Below are 12,709 nucleotides of genomic sequence, written 5' to 3' on the forward strand. Positions count from 1 at the left end.
GGATGTCAGGGGGCTATTTTAGGGTTCAGGGTGGGTATGGGTTATGGGGTGCCAGGGAACATTTTAGGGTTCAGCGTGGGTATGTGTTTTGGTGTGCCAGGGGTAATTTTAGGGTTCAGGGCAGGTGTGGGTTTTGGGGTGTCAGGGGGCAATTTTAGGGTTTAGGGTGGGTATGGGTTATGGGGTTTCAGGGGGGAATTATGGTTCAGGGTTGGTATGGGTTATGGGATGCCGGGGGGAATTTATGGTTCAGCATGGGTATGGGTTTTGGGGTGCCAGGGGTAATTTTAAGGTTCAGGGTGGGTGTGAGTTTTGGGGTGCCATGGGATTAATTTTAGGGTTCAGCGTGGGTATGTGTTTTATAGTGCCAGGGGTAATTTTAGGGTTTAGGGCAGGTGTGGGTTTTGGAATGTCAGGGGGCTATTTTAGGGTTCAGGGTGGATATGGGTTATGGGGTGCCAGAGGGGAATGTATGGTTCAGCATGGGTATGGGTTTTGGGGTGCCTGGGGTAATTTTAAGGTTCAGAGTGGGTATGGGTTTTGGGGGGCAAGGGGGAATTTATGGTTCAGCATGGGTATGGTTTCTGTGGTGCCAGGGGTAATTTAAGGTTCAGGGCGGGAATGGGTTTTGGGGCTCCATGGGGGTGATTTTAGGGTTCAGGGTGGTATTGGGTTTTGGGGTGCCAGGGAATAATTTTAGGGTGTGGGGTGGGTATGGGTTTTGGGGTTCCGGGGAGGGATACTTTTAGGGATAGGATGGGTATGGGTAATTATAGATTTCAGGGCGGGTATGGGTTTTAGGGTGTGAGGGGGTTCATTTTAGGGTTCAGCGTGGGTATGTGTTTTGGTGTGCCAGGGGTAATTTTAAGATTCAGGGTGAGTATGGGTTTTGGGGGGCAATGCATCAAACTAACAAAAATGTGTGCTTTAATTGTTGTCCAGTTTCAAATGCAGAATTCACCACATTTTTTTCTCAGTTTGACCTGAGCATTAACCGATCCTGATTATCTGCCATTTTAGCTCCGCCCCATTGATTTACATTAGCCACGCCCCTTCCTCTGCCATGTTAGCCCCCCCGAAATTAAGACCTAGTTGCGCCCCTGGCCTGCGGGCAGGGTGATTTGTAGGTGTAAGGTAGGACAAGCCCTGATGCGTGTGGCATGTCCTAGTAGTGACTTACAACTAAATTCGTATTTCACTATTGAAGGCTACCTGCTCCCGTTAGGCCAGAATGGGCTGCTGGAATTATTACACCCTATAATCCCAGCAGGCTCAGGGAGCATGGTAGAGAGTCATGTTTAGTATGCCTGAACTCAGGATGATAAAATATTTCTTTTAGGAAAAGTTTATTTTAGTATCCTGTGTTTGCAAATGCTACTTTTAGAAAGTTAGCATTTGCTTGCCTAACCATTTCAGCCCGCCTCTGCTGGTATGTGTATCTGACTGTCTGGGATGTGTGAGTGACAGGGCTGGGGGATGACAGGTGGTGAATGCGCAGATTACACCTTAGTGGGAGGTAGGAGTGGCTCTTGATTCTGAATCTTGCTGTGCTCTGCCACCACAATGCTGGCTCCACCCTCCTGGGGAGCGACTGATGACTCAGCCGACACCTGGCCCAGGAAGGGCAAAGCCCCATCAACAAGGTACTCTGGCTGCCCCTGTCCGCACAATGCTGGCTCCACCCCCTGTGGGGCGTCTGATGCGCCTGCCCCTCACACTGAAAGCAGAAGCCGGATTACACCCACCAGAGTACTCAAGGACTGAAAGTGGCTATGCAAAGGCCCCCCTGGCCTGCAAGAACAAAAGAAATGCAGTATAAAAGTAGGAGCCCTGCTCCTTGTAAATTAGATCCTGTTTGGGCTACAGAAGGAACTCTACCCGACGAGAAGGACCGGGAAGGACAAGGAAGAGTGCTGTCTCTTGCCTGTGTCTGGTGCCTTGCTGCAGAAGGAGAGGAAAAGGAAAGACTACAAGAAGACTTTTGCTTTGAGAAACTTTGTGCCAAACTCTGCTGAAAGATCTCCAAGGGCTTGCTGTTGAACTTGCCCCCTGACCAGCGCCCCAGGACCAGTGGGCGCTACATCCTGAAGAAAGCGACTGTGTGTGCTGCTTATCTCTGCAGTACTGACAGAGGGGTCTGGGAGCGCTGGGCAAGCCTGCCCGCTCCCCGTAATCCAAGGCATCGACATCCCCCAAAGCAACAGCGAGAGCAACGTGAGGTCCAGCCGCCGCTGGCCCGAGCACCGTGACCGCAACTGCACCGGGAGCCCGAGAGCAAAGTGAAGGAGGACCCGTCCGGTCCAAGCTCCCGAATTGACTGCGCATCGAGCCGTCAATCCACCTGCGAAGACGGACAGCCGCCCTGTGATAACCCCCCTCTGGTCGGTAGCCTGCCCGACAGCTCAGCTGTGAGCGCACAGCTGCAACCGGCCCTTGGCTGGGTACGTCCTGCACTTGGGGACCGTACTGCCACTGGCCGCCACCACACAGCCGCCGCCTCCAGGGTCGGAGCGAACGACGAGGAAAGGACCCTGCCGCCACAGAGCACCGCCGCCCCGGATGACCCGTAACCTGCCCGGCTGAGAGCCGCAGCGAGCAGCGACCCCGGAAAAGCAACGCAACGTGGGACAGCTCCCCTGGAAGCCGCCCGCTCCACAAGAATTGAAAGGTACTGTGTTGTATCCTCACGGTGTGAGCGACCTGCAACTCGAGCTCACACTGCGCCATCTGCTCCCAACGCGAGCCGCCTTTGAAACCGAGGCTCGCACAGCTCCTGGCCCTCGAGGCCCACGCAGAGAGCGCGTTGTGGCGCTACAAGACACTGAACCTTGTCGAACCTGGGCAGAAGGCCCGAAAGATTGCTTATCGCTAAAAGAGAACTGTGGCAACCTGAACTTAAGTAACCTGGAACCGCTATTGAAAGTTTTACAACTGTATTTACAAGCCTGCTTGAAATTTATATAAAGATATATATTTTTACAAATACAGTTTGGTGTCATTGTGTGGTGGGTTGGTTATGATGGTGTGATATTGCAAATGTTTAACCCTATGTGCCCCAAAGATTAGCCTGAGACTGCTTAAGCCACACTACCTAGAGGGTAAGCAGAGGTTGTCTGGAAGGTAACCCTCAGCCCTGACGAGGAAGAGAGAGTCCCTGCTTGTCGCTAGTGCTACACTGCACCAACTAGAGCCTCCCCCTTCCTACATTGGACGCAGCGGTGAGGATTATTCGAATTTACATTTGCAGTGTCTATACCTTAACTTCCGACCATTGCACAGTGATTTCAGTCCAGTTACTTGGCCACAGGTTTGGTTGTAATTTTGCCGAGAAAAGATCTCTAGCGAAGAAACCATGCCGGGCGCAAAGAGCCTGGATGGAGCGGAGTCCACGACCTCTGAGATGTTGGAGGTGGAATGGGACGCCGCAAAGCTGGACAAATACTCAAAGAGTGAGCTGAAGTTTTTTTGCAAGAAACTCAAGGTTCCGCACGCCGGTTTCAAGAACAAGCCAGAGCTCTACAAGGCCCTGAAAGCCTGGATAGAGTCCAGAAAGTCCCCGGAGGATCAAGATGCCCTTGAGGATCAGGATGCCACTGAGGAGCAGAGGGCACCTGTGGATCTGGTGGATCTCGAAAGGCAAGACAGCGTGAACAGCTTTGGTAAAGGCCTGTCGCCAGAGGAGCTGGCGGACAGGAAAGAAACGAGGGATCATGAAAGAAAGCTGGCAGAATTAAAAATCCAACTGGAGCTTGAAACCAAAAGAATGGCGCTGGAAGAGCGAAAGCACCAAATGGATTACGAATTGAAAATGAGGGAGATGAGTCTAAAGGAGAGAAACTTGGATCATCCTCCCTACGGTGGCAGCACAACGCCGGTGCAGGTAGAATCAAGAGTGCACATCCCCAAAGATGTAGTTAAAGAGTTCTTTAAGGGGGATGACATAGGACAGTGGTTTAGGGCATACGAGGTAGCCATGTCCTCCCACCGGGTCCCTGACAAGGATTGGAGAGCGGGGTTGTGGGGAAGGTTCCTTAGAGAAGGGCGAGATACCCTGCTAGATTTGCCCGTTGAAAACCAGAGGTCCTATTCCCACATGAAAGAAGCTTTAATGAACAGGTACGGGCTTACCCCTGAAATGTATAGACAGAAGTTTAGGGGATGTACTAAGCGGCCTGGGAATACGTATGTGGAGTATGTGACTTATTTTTGCAGAGCACTGGATGGTTGGGTGAAGGGTAGCAAAGTGAATGATTTTCAATGTCTCTTTGATTTAATTGCATGGGAGCACTTGTCTGATCACTGTTTTCCTGAGTTACACCAACACCTGATCGATAGCAAGCTGTCCAACCCGAGGAAGCTTGCTGAGGAGGCGGACCGCTGGCTCAGCACCAGGGTCCACAAGGGTCCAGTGGGAGACTCCGCCAAGAGTGGGCAGGGTCCCCAGCAGAAGAGTGGGGGGGACAAGGGAAAACAGAAAGGGTTCCAAAAAGGCCCCCAAAGTAATCCCCAAGGGGACCAGCAGAAAGGTTCTCAGCCTCCCCCACCCCCAAAGCAGAATGGGGCCCGACAGGTAGACCTGTTCCAAAGGGGCCCTTCAATTGTTTCAAATGTGGTGAGCCGGGGCACATATCCAGTGACCCCAAGTGTCGCCTGTTTGGAAAACCCGCACCCACTGGTGCCCCGCCCCGTCAAGTGACTAGTGTTCCCTTAGGAGAAGAAGTGAGGGTCCCGGGGGGTGGAGATCCCGTTCACATGACCCTAGTCTCACTAGGAGACAGTGAGATGATTCCTACAAACTACCTGCCCTCTAACACTAAGAAATATGGGCAGGTGGTGATCATCAATGGTAGGGAAGCTGAGGCTCTTAGAGATACAGGAGCCAGTGTGACTGCAGTGAGGCAGCACCTGGTGTCTCAAGAGCAGGTTGTACCCCATGCCTACTGTAGGGTTATCAATGCTGATAATTCAGAGAGTCAGTGTCCGATGGCTCAAGTTCCCTTCGAGTGGGGGGGGGGGTCTCTGGTACTCTGCAGGTCTGTGTGAGGAAAACCATGCCTGTTGACTGTTTGCTAGGGAATGACTTGGAGCACTCCCCTTGGGAAAAGGTGGAGAAGACGACTCACCTACGGATGGTGGGTCTGCCTGACTGGGCGTGCGTGACCACCCGGTCAATGGCAGCCAGTAGGGGTGATCAAGAGGTCCTGGGACCTAAAGGAGAGGCCCAGGAACCGGCCTTAGGGAGAAGGCGCAGGGGGCGCGGGAAACCGGCCCCTGAAGTTCCCACGGTCCAGGAGGAAGCAGACCTTGAGGGGGATGCCCTGGAGCCTACAGGGGAACAGATTGCCGAACTGGGGGACCTGCCTGAGCTGACCCATTGGCAGCAAGAAGGAGGACCCTCCAGGGAGGAATTCTGCAAGGAGCAGAAAGAATGCCCTTCTCTCGTGGGTATGCGGCAGCAGGCTGCAGACCAGGCCAATGGTGCTCAGGCCAAAACACATTATGTGTACTGGGAGAACGACCTCCTGTATTCAGAGCCTAAGGCTGCTGAACCTGGGTCAGCCCGTGTGCTGGTGGTACCCCAGAAGTTCAGAGCTTTCCTACTAGGTCTGGCTCACGATGTGCCTTTAGCAGGACATTTGGGGATGGACAAGACCTATGACAGGCTTGTCACCCACTTTTACTGGCCCTAAATGCACAAGAGCTCAGACACTCATTGTAGAACCTGTCCGACTTGCCAGGCAAGTGGGAAGAGCGGAGGAAGGAACAAGGCTCCCCTCCAACCCTTCCCTGTGGTCGGTACGCCATTCCAGCGAGTGGGTATTGACATTGTTGGGCCTCTGGACCCCAAGACAGCTATGGGCAACAGGTTTATCCTGGTCTTGGTGGACCATGCCACCCGGTACCCTGAAGCCATCCCTCTGAGGACAGTGACGGACCCCGTGGTGGGACGTGCACTGATGGGAATTTTCTCACGAGTAGGATTCCCTCTAGAGGTGGTGAGCGACAGGGGGACCAACTTTATATCCAAGTATATGAAGTCCCTTTGGCAAGAGTGTGGTGTAACTTACAAGTTCACCACGCCTTACCATCCCCAAGGTAACGGGTTGGTTGTGAGATTCCACTGAACCCTGAAAGGCATGATCATGGGCCTGGAGGGTCCAATGAGGCGTAAGTGGGACGTCCTCTTACCATGCCTGCTCTTTGCATATCGCTAGGTACCACAGAAGTCCCTAGGGTTCAGCCCCTTTGAACTGCTGTACGGTCACCCCGTGAGAGGACCACTGAGTTTGGTAAAGGAAGGCTGGGAGCAATCTCCCAGGAAACCTCCCCAGAATGTATATAGCTACATGCTGGCCTTCAGAAACCAAACCAGGCGCTTCAGACAACTTGCCGAGGCAAATCTGGAAGCAAGCCAGGAGGAGATGAAGTGGTGGTACGACCAGAATGCCACTCTGGTCGAGCTTCAGCCTGGACAAGAGGTGTATGTCCTGGCCCCAGTGGAACCCTGTGCCCTTCAGGATAAGTGGACAGGTCCATTTGAGGTTGTGGAGCGCAAGAGCCCAGTGACATACTTGGTGGACATGAAAACGCCCAGGAACCCTTTGAGGGTCCTACATGTCAACCACCTCAAGCCCCACTTAAGAAGGTCCGAAGTGGGCATGTTGTTGGCAACTGATGATGGAATGGAGGAGGAATCTGAGCCTCTTCCTGACCTCTTGGTGGCCTGTGAGAAAGACGGGGCAGTGGATGGAGTTAACCTCTCACCCACCCTGACCCCCGAACAACAGGAAGACTGCCGCCAGTTGCTAGGGCAGTTTCCAGATCTGTTCTCCCTGGTTCCGAGTGTCACAGATTGGTGCGTCCATGATGTGGACACTGGAGACAGCTTACCTGTGAAGCATAAGGCTTACAGAGTGACTGACAGGGTCCGGGCCTGCATCAAGGAGGAGGTCTCCAAGATGCTTGCCCTGGGGGTGGTTGAGTCTTCCAGCAGTCCTTGGTCCAGCCCCGTGGTCTTGGTCCCAAAGGCTGCTGCGCCGGGAGCCACACCCGAACTCCGGTTCTGTGTGGACTACAGAGGACTCAATTCAGTCACGAAGACTGACGCGCACCCCATCCCCAGAGCTGATGAGCTCATTGATCGGCTAGGGGCTGCCCGGTTCCTCAGCACGTTTGATTTAACGTCTGGGTACTGGCAGATCGCCTTGACCGATGGGGCAAAGGAGAGGTCAGCATTCTCTACACCAGATGGGCATTTCCAGTTCCGGGTTATGCAATTTGGAATGAAGAATGCCCCTGCCACCTTTCAGAGATTGGTCAACCAGGTGCTGGCTGGGCTGGATGAGTTCAGTGCCGCCTACCTGGATGACATCGCGGTGTTCAGTGGCACCTGGCCAGAACACCTGCGACACCTCTGGGAAGTGTTGATGGCCCTGCGCAGAGCAGGCCTCACAATCAAGGCAAGCAAGTGCCAGATTAGGCAGGGTTCCGTGGTGTACTTGGGACACCAAGTGGGGAGTGGCAAGGTAGCACCCTTGCAACCCAAAATCGAGACCATCCTGGCTTGGGAACCCCCCAAGACCCAGACTGCAGTGAGAGCCTTCCTGGGGCTCACTGGGTATTACAGGAGGTTTGTCAAGGGCTATGGCACGATTGTGACCCCCTTGACAGAGCTGACTTCAAAGAAGCAGCCCAGGAATGTGATTTGGACTGACACCTGTCAGAAGGCTTTTGACACCCTGAAGACTGCCATGTGCACGGCGCCCGTGCTCCTGGCTCCTGATTTCTCCAAGGAATTCATAGTGCAAACAGACGCTTCAGAGCATGGTGTAGGGGCTGTTCTTTCACAGATGACTGAGGAGGGCTTTGACCAACCCGTAGCCTTCATAAGTAGGAGGTTACTTCCACAGGAAAGTAGGTGGAGTGCAATAGAGCGTGAAGCATTTGCTGTGGTCTGGGCGCTGAAGAAGCTAAGACCCTACTTGTTTGGGTCTCACTTCCGAGTTCAGACGGACCACAGGCCCCTCAGATGGTTGATGCAAATGAGGGGTGAGAACCCGAAACTGTTGAGGTGGTCCATTTGTCTACAGAGTATGGACTTTACGGTGGAACACCGCCCTGGCACAGATCACGCCAATGCTGACGGTCTGTCCACGTTTTTCCGCCTTAGTGATGTGGAACTCCCTGGGGAAGGGTAGTTCCCCCCACATTTCAGCTGGAGGGGACACGTGTTAGACCTGGCACCTTGGCGGGAGTTTCCCTTCCACTTTTTGCTGGTGTGCCTCCGATGTTTTGCTGGTTGTCCGATACTCAGGGCACTGCGCCACGGCCGACCCGTGCCGCAGTGCAAGTGCTCCCTACTGTAAAATTGTACATGTGATTGGTATCCATGATTGGTTCATTGGATTTACTGTTAGTCCCTAGTAAAGTACACTAGGAGTGCCAGGGCTTGTAGATGCCAATACTGCTAGTGGGCCTACAGCGCTGGTTGCGCCACCCACAGAAGCAGCCGTAAGATGTGTCTGGGGACTGCCACCACAGAACCCGCGTGCAGTCTCGTACTGTCATGCTGGCTGGGCGAGTGCACCCACTCGCCAGCCCCTGAACCTTCCCTTGACTGCATATTAGTCACCCCTATGGTAGGCCTGCAGGCAGGGTGCATTGTAGGTGTAAGGTAGGACAAGCCCTGATGCGTGTGGCATGTCCTAGTAGTGACTTACAACTAAATTCGTATTTCACTATTGAAGGCTACGTGCTCCCGTTAGGCCAGAATGGGCTGCTGGAATTATTACACCCTATAATCCCAGCAGGCTCAGGGAGCATGGTAGAGAGTCATGTTTAGTATGCCTGAACTCAGGATGATAAAATATTTCTTTTAGGAAAAGTTTATTTTAGTATCCTGTGTTTGCAAATGCTACTTTTAGAAAGTTAGCATTTGCTTGCCTAACCATTTCAGCCCGCCTCTGCTGGTATGTATATCTGACTGTCTGGGATGTGTGAGTGACAGGGCTGGGGGATGACAGGTGGTGAATGCGCAGATTACACCTTAGTGGTAGGTAGGAGTGGCTCTTGATTCTGAATCTTGCTGTGCTCTGCCACCACAATGCTGGCTCCACCCTCCTGGGGAGCGACTGATGACTCAGCCGACACCTGGCCCAGGAAGGGCGAAGCCCCATCAACAAGGTACTCTGGCTGCCCCTGTCCGCACAATGCTGGCTCCACCCCCTGTGGGGCGTCTGATGCGCCTGCCCCTCACACTGAAAGCAGAAGCCGGATTACACCCACCAGAGTACTCAAGGACTGAAAGTGGCTATGCAAAGGCCCCCCTGGCCTGCAAGAACAAAAGAAATGCAGTATAAAAGTAGGAGCCCTGCTCCTTGTAAATTAGATCCTGTTTGGGCTACAGAAGGAACTCTACCCGACGAGAAGGACCGGGAAGGACAAGGAAGAGTGCTGTCTCTTGCCTGTGTCTGGTGCCTTGCTGCAGAAGGAGAGGAAAAGGAAAGACTACAAGAAGACTTTTGCTTTGAGAAACTTTGTGCCAAACTCTGCTGAAAGATCTCCAAGGGCTTGCTGTTGAACTTGCCCCCTGACCAGCGCCCCAGGACCAGTGGGCGCTACATCCTGAAGAAAGCGACTGTGTGTGCTGCTTATCGCTGCAGTACTGACAGAGGGGTCTGGGAGCGCTGGGCAAGCCTGCCACGCTCCCCGTAATCCAAGGCATCGACATCCCCCCAAGCACCGTGACCGGGGCCCAAAGCAACAGCGAGAGCAACGTGAGGTCCAGCCGCCGCTGGCCCTAGCACCGTGACCGCAACTGTACCAGGAGCCCGAGAGCAAAGTGAAGGAGGACCCGTCCGGTCCAAACTCCCGAATTGACTGCGCATCGAGCCGTCAATCCACCTGCGAAGACAGACAGCCGCCCTGTGATAACCCCCCTCTGGTCGGTAGCCTGCCCGACAGCTCAGCTGTGAGCGCACAGCTGCAACCGGCCCTTGGCTGGGTACGTCCTGCACTTGGGGACCGTACTGCCACTGGCCGCCACCACACAGCCGCCGCCTCCAGGGTCGGAGCGAACGACGAGGAAAGGACCCTGCCGCCACAGAGCACCGCCGCCCCGGATGACCCGTAACCTGCCCGGCTGAGAGCCGCAGCGAGCAGCGACCCCGGAAAAGCAACGCGACGTGGGACAGCTCCCCTGGAAGCCGCCCGCTCCACAAGAATTGAAAGGTACTGTGTTGTATCCTCACGGTGTGAGCGACCTGCAACTCGAGCTCGCACCGCGCCATCTGCTCCCAACGCGAGCCGCCTCTGAAACCGAGGCTCGCACAGCTCCTGGCCCTCGAGGCCCACGCAGAGAGCGCGTTGAGGCGCTACAAGACACTGAACCTTGTCGAACCTGGGCAGAAGGCCCGAAAGATTGCTTATCGCTAAAAGAGAACAGTGGCAACCTGAACTTAAGTAACCTGGAACCGCTATTGAAAGTTTTACAACTGTATTTACAAGCCTGCTTGAAATTTATATAAAGATATATATTTTTACAAATACAGTTTGGTGTCATTGTGTGGTGGGTTGGTTATGATGGTGTGATATTGCAAATGTTTAACCCTATGTGCCCCAAAGATTAGCCTGAGACTGCTTAAGCCACACTACCTAGAGGGTAAGCAGAGGTTGTCTGGAAGGTAACCCTCAGCCCTGACGAGGAAGAGAGAGTCCCTGCTTGTCGCTAGTGCTACACTGCGCCAACTAGAGCCTCCCCCTTCCTACAGCATAAATAAAATAAAAGAAAAGAAAATAACCCCTATCCCGCATCTGAGACTGTACCCCAGCTGTCTGATACCCTCCCTTCTGCTACACCTCATCCCAGCACTCTGCCTCTCCTCGATGCTGTATGATGAGACATTACCCGTGTAGGAAGGTGGCTACCTGACTATGGTTACCCCAGATTTTTTGCCTTGTGTTTAGCTGGTTTTCGACTTAGTTGGCCTGGTTCCCTGCTAATCAGGGCCCCAGACTATCTGCTCTCTCTGTAAAATGGATTCCATGTACCCTAGGTGCATAACTAGATTGGCTTGGGTCACCTTATCAGCCCCTGTACAGAGCACTATAGGTGCCCAGGGCATAGGTGCATCCAAGGCCTACTAGGGGCTGAAGCATAGCTTTTGCCACCCCTGGCTGGTTCTTAAATTGACACAACTGGCTGATCCCTCAGCTGGGGCAAGTGGGTGTAATCACCCCTTGCTTAGATATAGTATACCTATATCTAAACCTATATCTGGACACATATAAGCCTGTGAGTCACTCCTATGGAAAGCCTTATCAATCCTGGAGGCAGAGTGCGTGGTTTAATGTGAGATGGAGCTCTGGCATGAGCTGAGCCTGTCTGCAGCTGTCGGGAACAACTCCCTAAGCTGTTCTGGGATAATGCCATACCATATACTATTAAGTGCCTTATAATCCTCGCGGTTATATAGCAACTTTGGTTTGGCTTTATCAAAACATGTCGTGTAAGGTGTCATACGAATTAGAATACTATCCCCTCGCCAGTTCTGGCGACGGGGGTAGCATTCCACCCCTCTAGAGGGAGAAGACATGTTACTTTACTGAAACGCGGTTGATTTTAAAAGAGCCTCAGATCCACAAAATGGATGCCTCTGCCACAGACACGGGTCTGACCTCCTGCTGCTGACCGAAACTCAGCAGATGGGGGCCTGGACAAAGGGTTTCCTGTCGCAGGGCGGTGTTACACCACCCCAGACAGGAGATAGTGGATTGTAGCAGGGAGGTTTGAAAGAAACCAGACACTGCCTGGGAGCACAAGGCTGCCCCTTGCATAATCCGGCCAAACCGGTTCTGGGGCACACCAGCCCCAGTCCCAGCGCGGCCTGGATCAAAGGAAAGGGGTGTATCCACCCCCTTCCTGGGTCCCACCCATAGGAGGGGACCTAGCAGGTAATCCAGCCCACCGGATTCGAATGAGAGTGGGAGCAGTGCCAATGCAACTCAGATTATCCTGAAGAAACATAAGAAATGAAACTCTGTACCCTTCGACATCCTACTCAACGTAGAAGACTGAGAGAGAGAGAGTAATACTTTTATTTGATTTATAATAAAAATCATAAAAGGGTGGACCTTACCACCATTTGGTCAATATTTACATCTTTAAAACAACACAAAATCAGCTTCAAGTCAGGATAAAACAAAAAGAATAGGGAAAGCAAAGAGAATGGAAAATTACACAAGCTTTTCAGGAAGGTGGTCTAAGGTAAAAATTAAAACTTAGAAAGGTGGTATGATTAGGATCAGGGGACACTTTTGTAACATGTAGTTACACAAACTTTTCAAAAGGTGGTGTAAGGGGGAAAGTAAAACTTGGGGAAACAAAGTGGGTTGGATCAGGGTACACTTTTATGACATGAAATGAAGTGCTATGGGATGGAAACCAGAGAGTCAGTTGGGAAAATAAAAGTGAGTCTATGGCCGGCTGTGTCCATGCCTGTTATCCTGACTTCTCTTTGGTTGCTGCCTTGTTTCCCAGCTCTTGAGCAGCATGCTCCAGAAATGTTATAGTGTTGCAAGATAGTTTTATCCAAGTCCCACTGAGGCATATGATAACAGCCGCCCTGCAGGTTCTCACCTGGGTGACTCTTAAGAGTGGTAGCAGAAGCACTTTCCTTAGTTTCTGAAGTGCGGGGCATATACATATTAG

This window comes from Lissotriton vulgaris, chromosome 2_1 (assembly GCF_964263255.1).
Source record: "Lissotriton vulgaris chromosome 2_1, aLisVul1.2, whole genome shotgun sequence".
Lineage (NCBI taxonomy): Eukaryota > Metazoa > Chordata > Amphibia > Caudata > Salamandridae > Lissotriton > Lissotriton vulgaris.